The sequence below is a fragment of the Aulostomus chinensis genome, chromosome 4, assembly GCF_037954235.1.
Source record: "Aulostomus chinensis isolate RoL2024-O1b breed Wild chromosome 4, RoL_Achi_v1.0, whole genome shotgun sequence".
NCBI lineage: Eukaryota > Metazoa > Chordata > Actinopteri > Syngnathiformes > Aulostomidae > Aulostomus > Aulostomus chinensis.
The window spans coordinates 30,358,040-30,365,315 of record NC_141323.1 but is presented as its reverse complement, the minus strand read 5'-3'; the positions used below and the strand labels follow the sequence as shown (position 1 = coordinate 30,365,315).

Here is a 7,276-nt window from a genome sequence, read left to right as displayed (position 1 = left end):
TCTGTCTGACCCCATGCCAGTCCCTTCTGGTCCATCGTGGCCATGTTGTTGCAGCTGTGAAGATTAAAACCTCTTTCCGATTTACGGCCATGCTCTTATCTTTCACGGCCTCATCCCACCATGGAAATTCTTGTGGACTCTGTTCTGACTTAATTAGCTTGAGGGAGTGATGCTAGCATGAGCTACACTCCCACTATTCCCTGTTGTGACCTTTTCACCTGTCGACTGTAAACAGTCTGGTCTGTGCTTCACTGCTGATAGTAAGTGTTTTTCTGTTGTCTTATATCTTGGAATGTCGATCTGTGTTGTCTCCAGTATTTATAAGTTCCTTCCTCGAGTCACAATGGCACCAACTAATCCTGGTGCTTTGGAGATTTGTGGGACCCCTCTGTAAAACACCTTTTACTACTTCCAGATGTTCACGAGGTCAAATAAGGTGACTTGCAGCTAAGTCATCGATTCTGCCTGGGATGCATAAGCAGGAGATCCCGGTACCGCTACGAACACTAAAGAAGTACATTGATGAACTAAATACAGTGTTGGAACCTTTCCTACCTCTTTGGGAACTGCCACAGAAACATCTTTATTACAACTGCCTTGTGTGTCCTACACTCTATTTTAAGTGAATGTATGTATAAATTTAACTACAGTTTAAGCAAATATATATAAATTTGTCTACATTCTCAACAGATTAAAAGTGTAGAGTGTGTGACATGTGGTGTGTTTGTCAGGAGCTTTCAAGACCAAAGTTGTTGACACACAAAAGAAAGAAATATGTCAAAGTTTGTTCATTCTTATGAGATAAACTGAAAATTGGTTGCAGAGTGACGACAAAAATGGAGAAATCCTCCTCTTCATTACTCAGTCAAAACCACTGACACACACACACACACACACACACACACACACACACACACACACACAAATAGTTTGTGTGTGTGAGAATATAAAAAAAATCTACTGTGCGTCAATGAAGATAAATTGTTGAATATCAATCCTCTACTCATGCTCATGGGAGTGTAGTTGTTGTGGCCGAGTGGTTAAGGCGATGGACTAGAAATCCATTGGGGTCTCCCCGCGCAGGTTCGAGTCCTGCCAACAACGTTAAACTGCTGTTCCAGAGGAAACAACATCTGCTCCTACTGTAGGTCCATGTGTCAAAGGTTTTCTTTCAAGGGCTGAAGCAGCTGATGATGAGGGAGAGAGAGAGGATTGGTAGCATGTTGTCTTGTCTCAACCATTCTGGTGTTGACCAAAATCTTTGTTGATACTCCAGTGGTGGTGAAGGTGATGGAAATGTTCCAAGTGGGACGGTTCCATGTTCCAAGTGGGACGGTTCCATGTTCAACCAGTTTCATCTGGAACTGAGGTGGAGCTTAGGGTTAAGTAGGAATTGGTTTGGTTTAGTCCCTGGGAATGTCAGTTGGTGTGTGTGTGTGTGTGTGTGTGTGTGTGTGTGTGTGTGTGTGTGTGTGTGTTTACATGCAGACTTTCCCTTGTGACAGCTGATTTGGTTTGGAATCCATCTTAGTCAGGACATTTTGAGAAATTCTATCATGTCGTTGTAGTTATTTTGATTGACAACACTGGAAAAAAAATCATCTCCCCTCCAAAAACCCTCGTCTTCAACTTTGTACCCAAGTTGTCTCCTCATCAGGCACCACAGGATCCAGTAGGTTCAGTTAAAACAAGTCATTAGAGATTTAAAAAACATTTTGTCCATTTGACATCAGGACTGATCCCAGATCATCTCAATGAGCTCATCCCTGCACCAGAGTACCGCCCAAGTTCATCAAGGACAGTAAACACGAGCAGGTCTAGATTCACCTCCATCTTTGGAGGTTGTTGAATTTCCTCCTGAGGACCGTCAGGCTGTTTCCTTACTTTGCTGTGACACAACAGCAGACAGCAACAAGGACTGCTGCAGTGCACTTGGTAAAATCACCATTGTAGACTGGACCAATATGCTGATGTGATCCTTTGATTAGTTTAGAATCAGTCAGAGATCAAAGACTGAAGCAGGAGATCAATGCACAGAATTCAGAGATCAATGCACAGAATTCAGAGATCAAAGACAGAATTCAGAGATCAAAGACTCCTGGAGCATTGCCCTCTCTTGTCTTTGGTCCTGGATGTTACTGAATGTTTTACACATTTCTTTTGAAGAAAAAACTTGCATGACATTTCAAGGAGTTTTTCCTGCCAATACAGGACAACACCCACTCACAAACCAGTGCTGGACAAGTTCCTTCAAAGCTGTAATGCCTTATTTCTTACTTGTTACTGTCATTTTAAAATAATTGGTTCCATCACGATTGTGTCTGCCAGTTCTTGGTGACTGTACAGGAGGTCTGTGGACCGCAGGGCCACAACAAGCCCATTTCCTCAACTCTCCATTTAGTACAGAGGTCCCCAAGTATGGACCAGTGAGAATAAATGTGATAGTGGAGAAGTCTGTTTGTTCTTCAACTGGTCCAACTTGATGGTGAGTCTCCCTTTATCAAGGATTACTGAATGCTTGTGTTATTTATGGCATTGTTAACACTTTATAAACCCTTCATTCAGAGCTGTAAAGAACCTTTAACCTCATATCCCAGACATCAAAGTGGGCCACTAACTGGTGAGAGGAAGCTATGCTATGCTGCTACATTCTGAAGAGGTAAAGTAGCAGGTTCTGAGAGTGATGGCTAACCTGGATGTGTTCATCTCCTACTTTAATATCAGCGTCCCAACTTGGAGCTCTGACCACCTCCAGCTTTTTGTTCCTGTTTCTGCTTCAGTCAACAGGGAACTCAAACCTGCAATAGAATCATCAACAACAATGGAATAGAAAACAGAGGAAGAAAAAATATCATAAACTTACAAAGCTGAGAAATGTTCATGAAGAATAAATGCACACATTATGATTGAGGCCAGAAAGTAAAACTCCACACCAAATGTATTTTGACATGTAGGGATAATGAACTTGAATGTGTTGAAATAGCAGATAAATGAATCCACTATCACACAACAAGATGATGACCCACTATCACCAGATGGCGTCACAGATCCTGATGCTCTGAGCAGGAAACACCGAGCAAAACATGACTAAAAAGCTCCTGCTGTTCCCTCCATGAAAAACTGTGGCACTGATGAGAAGAAGGATCCCAGCGTCCTCTGAGGATCCATCGCCGCACCACTCGGTAGAAGGATGATCGGGTCGGCACCAGGAGAAACCCTTGTGTCTCCGATGCAGGGAAGATGGAGCACTGAAGAGGCCACATTGTGGCGTCCTAAAGAGGACATTTGGTGGAGCCTGAGACAGCAAACATCATGCCGCCCTTCATCAGAAGAACCACAGCACTTCAGTCACGTGACTGAAGTCATCCATTCATGTCAGTGATGTCACTTGGCAGGACTGTCATTGTCGTCTCATTCTAGAAAAGAATCCAGACTCCACATGTGGCTCCCATGATAACTGATGGACCTCTGGTTGGAGGCTGGACGATGATGTTTGGTCTGGGGGGGTTAAGATTGTGGGGGCTGTTTCAGTTCTAGTGCTGAAGGCTTTCACCATGACAGTCAGACTCTCATCTGTCCTTCATGTTCCCTCAAATGTGCCGTGTGGACCTCACACTCTGAAATTTAGCCTGAAAACTCTTCATGAAAAGCAGGTGACTCAGAGTCTCTGTGGCGCAATCGGTCAGTGCGTTCGGCGGTTAACAGAGAGGCTGGTGGTTCGAGCCCACCCAGGGACGATGAACAGGCTCTATTGGTTCTTAGGACTCTGTTGATCAGCTGCTGAGTTGCTACTTGATGTCCACATTGGTCTGTTTCATCCTGAGTAGTTTGATCATAGCAGAGTCATTGCATCATTGATCTGAATGTGGACGGACAGATTGACCCTCCACAGCAGACGCATGTGACAGATCTCTTGATGAGACACTTTGTGGTAAAGCCAGATTCTGCCAGTCCCACTGACATATTTCAATCACACATGTTCAGAGATGTTTTGTTTTCCTGAATACATTTATTATTTTCTGATCACCTTGTGGATTTTTCATCATTCTCCTCATTACCATACTTTAGGTTGCAGTATGTACACCTTAGTTAGCCTTGGGTTTCAGAAATCATACAGCATACAAATAATAGCAGGTTGAAGCATATTTATTTAAAAGAATTTAACATGGTTACACACACACACACACACACACACACACACACACACACACACACACACACACAGCCTGTCTTTGGTATAAAATGGTCTGTCACGTTCTCTCACATTGCACAACAACAAAACAAACAAAGACGGCCATGTCCAGTGTGGTCCTGGATATGACGACTGGACTGCAGGGTCCCAGTATCACTGTGACAATTCTTTTACCAGCTATGACCTTGGACAAGAACTTCTCAGGAGGAAACTTATCATGGTGGCACAGTGAAGAAAACTAGACCTGAGCTGCCTGCTGAAATCTTGCAGGTGAAGGACAGAGCTCCACCTCTTTGACAGACACCACCACTGTTGGCTCATGTTGTCAAAAAATGAAGTGTGTCAGTTTTTGACACACACACACATCTAAACACACACACATACACATGCATGTTCTTACACACAGAGACTTTTCCTCTGTTTTTGTTTTTTACTGGTTTTGAACCAGTAGTTGGTTTCTGTTGGTTTGATTTGCTTGACTGGTTGTTGTTTGTTTGACCTTGCAAATCCATATTTTGGGTTCTGGCTTGTTCTGCTTTTCATTTTGTGTTTGTATTAAAGTTCTGTTGCTGAAAAAGAGACTTTTTTTCCTTTTTGTTGAGGTAAATATATGAGGGTTGAAACTGACCCATAACACCATGGATGTTACAATAGTTAATAATATTAAAATGAAGAATAAATCAAACCAATCCATGTCATAGATGTGTTCTAACACCCCTCAGTAATGGTCAGGAAACACAACAACCTTTTGTTTATTTCTATGATTTTCTTGAGGTTCATTTGATCATTTTTTAACTGAAATCGAGGGTTTACTGACGAAAAAAAGGTCCAGAGGCCCACAACAAAATATTCAAATCAATATTTCCATGGATAAGGAAGCCTAACAAGGTAACCAAGAGATGGAAAAAACTTGGATGATAGAAAATTGTTTCCTGTCTCCTCCCATTGTGGAGAGCCTCTGTTCTGTCCTGCTGCTGTCCAGTTGTCTCTACTGAGCTCCTCTGCTGGTTCCACCTTGAAGAGGGTCTGAGCTAAAATTGAATATTGGGGAACTTCAACCTTTGATCTCAGAGTTTTGTGTTTGATCTTAGAATTCTTTCTTTGATCTCACCTTAGACAAAGACATGGAAGCTCGATCTGCTGTTGAGGAGGCCGTGATCGTATAGTGGTTAATACTCTGTGTTGTGGCCGCAGCAACCCCGGTTCGACTCCAGGTCACGGCAGCATGAGACAAATTTCTTGTGTGTATTAATGGACACAAACCAAGCAGAATTTTCCCACAATGCAATAGGGCGGTGTTTGGTCAGTTTCTTCTCAATGCTAATGTCTGCTAGCTTAGTCTGCTACTTTGATGGCTCTGACTACAAAAAGGTCCAGACCCCTGGATATGGTGGTTCCTCCCTAAACGTAGATTCTGTCAGCTCATGTTTTGAAATCAACTCACCATGAACACAAGTAGATTTCAATGGACTGCAAATGTGTCTCATTTAATGGTAAACATGTCAAATATAAATTCCATCACCTGAGGAGGTCTGCTGCTGGAATTAAGCTCCAGATATTCACAAGATATTTTATATCTTAAAATAAAGCATTTTTATATTTGATTTATTGTTCATTCGCCTGCTTCATGTGGTGTGATTTTATGTGTCCTATATTAAATCGAACTTTGTAAACGATCGTCCCTGAGGATGTTGAATGATGTCAAAAAAGTGTTCTCTAAGCTCTCCTTTCCTCGAAATAGAGGAGTCTCTGCTGAGGTCGTTCCCTCTCAGAGTCCTGACGTCTATTCGGATGCACCGAGAGACTCAGGCAAACAGAAGACAAGGGCAAGTGAAGTAACCTGAAAATGAGAGGGGAGGTTCGACATCAAACTAAAACAGGAAGAACAGGACACAAATGGGATATCAAAATAAGAGAGACCATGAGACATGACCCCCCAGTTCCTGCTGCTTCCAGCTCTTTATATCGAGCCCCTCGTACAGTGGTTGAGAGAGACCACAAATATTAAGGGTGTCTACATAAATGGAGAAGAACACAAGGTGGTGCTGGACGCTGATGATGTTTTAACATATTGAAGTGAGCCCCCTAACACAGGACCTGCGTTAATAAAACTCTGAAACACTGGGAAGCTCTGCTGGATATAAATTCTCCATTCTAAAACACAGGTTCTGACCTTTAATCACTCACCTCCAGAACACAAGGAGGAAAACCTCCACCTGGATTGGGGCCAGAACTCCTTGAAGATGATAGAAGAAGATGGAACTCCATTTCCTTTCTGAGTCTGAGTCACAGGATTGATAGAGTAAAAATAAATGTCCTACCACAAGATCTCTTTCTAGTTCCAGGACCAACTGGAGAAATTGCCTTCAAAACCGTTTCTGAATTGAACAAAATGCTTTCCAGATTTATCTTGCAGGGGAAGAAACCCAGGCTCAAATTTAAACCACGACATGAATGAGCCCCAGTTCCTGCTGTACTGGCCCATCAAAATCTGGAAAAATGTTTCCGTAAAGTCCAAATCTCAATGAATAATTTGGAATGTTAACAGGAGAATATCACTACAAGTCATTTAATGATGTGCTTTTAATCCAGGGTTCAAGCCTCATGAAATGAACCACAGATTTAAATCCTGGATTCAAAGAGAGTAACAACTTTCTACTCACTTGTGGAAAATGGAAATTTAAAAGATTTGAAAGCCTGAGAAGAGAATATCACTGAGAAAGTCTGACTTTTTAGAATCCTCTTAGGTGAGCAATTATTTTTGAACACGACATCAGAAATGAAACAGACTTCAATGATCCAATGCTGAAAATATTTTTGGCTGCCCATCAAGAAACAAGAAAAACCTCATATCGTATGTTGTTTTCCGTTTGACCTGATTCTTGGTTGTCAACTAACTGGCTCATTGGCTTTCTTGATGGAACAACAAAAGCAAAAGTTGAAGACTTTGAATATCCAGGCCTCTGGCCTGATTCTCTGCTGTCATTTAAATTTCACATGAACTCAGTGTCCAAGCAAATATCTGGTGGGCTAAAATTACTTTTGTCGCTCTGTTGACTTTTTCCACAAGAAGTCTGGAAAAGT

General features: G+C 42.1%; 1 non-coding gene across 1 annotated transcript; it reads left to right on the top strand.

Moving 5' to 3' along the window:
• Positions 1 to 1,022: 1,022 nt before the first annotated feature.
• On the top strand, positions 1,023 to 1,104 carry trnas-aga (transfer RNA serine (anticodon AGA)). The gene has a single exon. It is a non-coding gene; the product is annotated as a tRNA-Ser (tRNA).
• Positions 1,105 to 7,276: the final 6,172 nt, after the last annotated feature.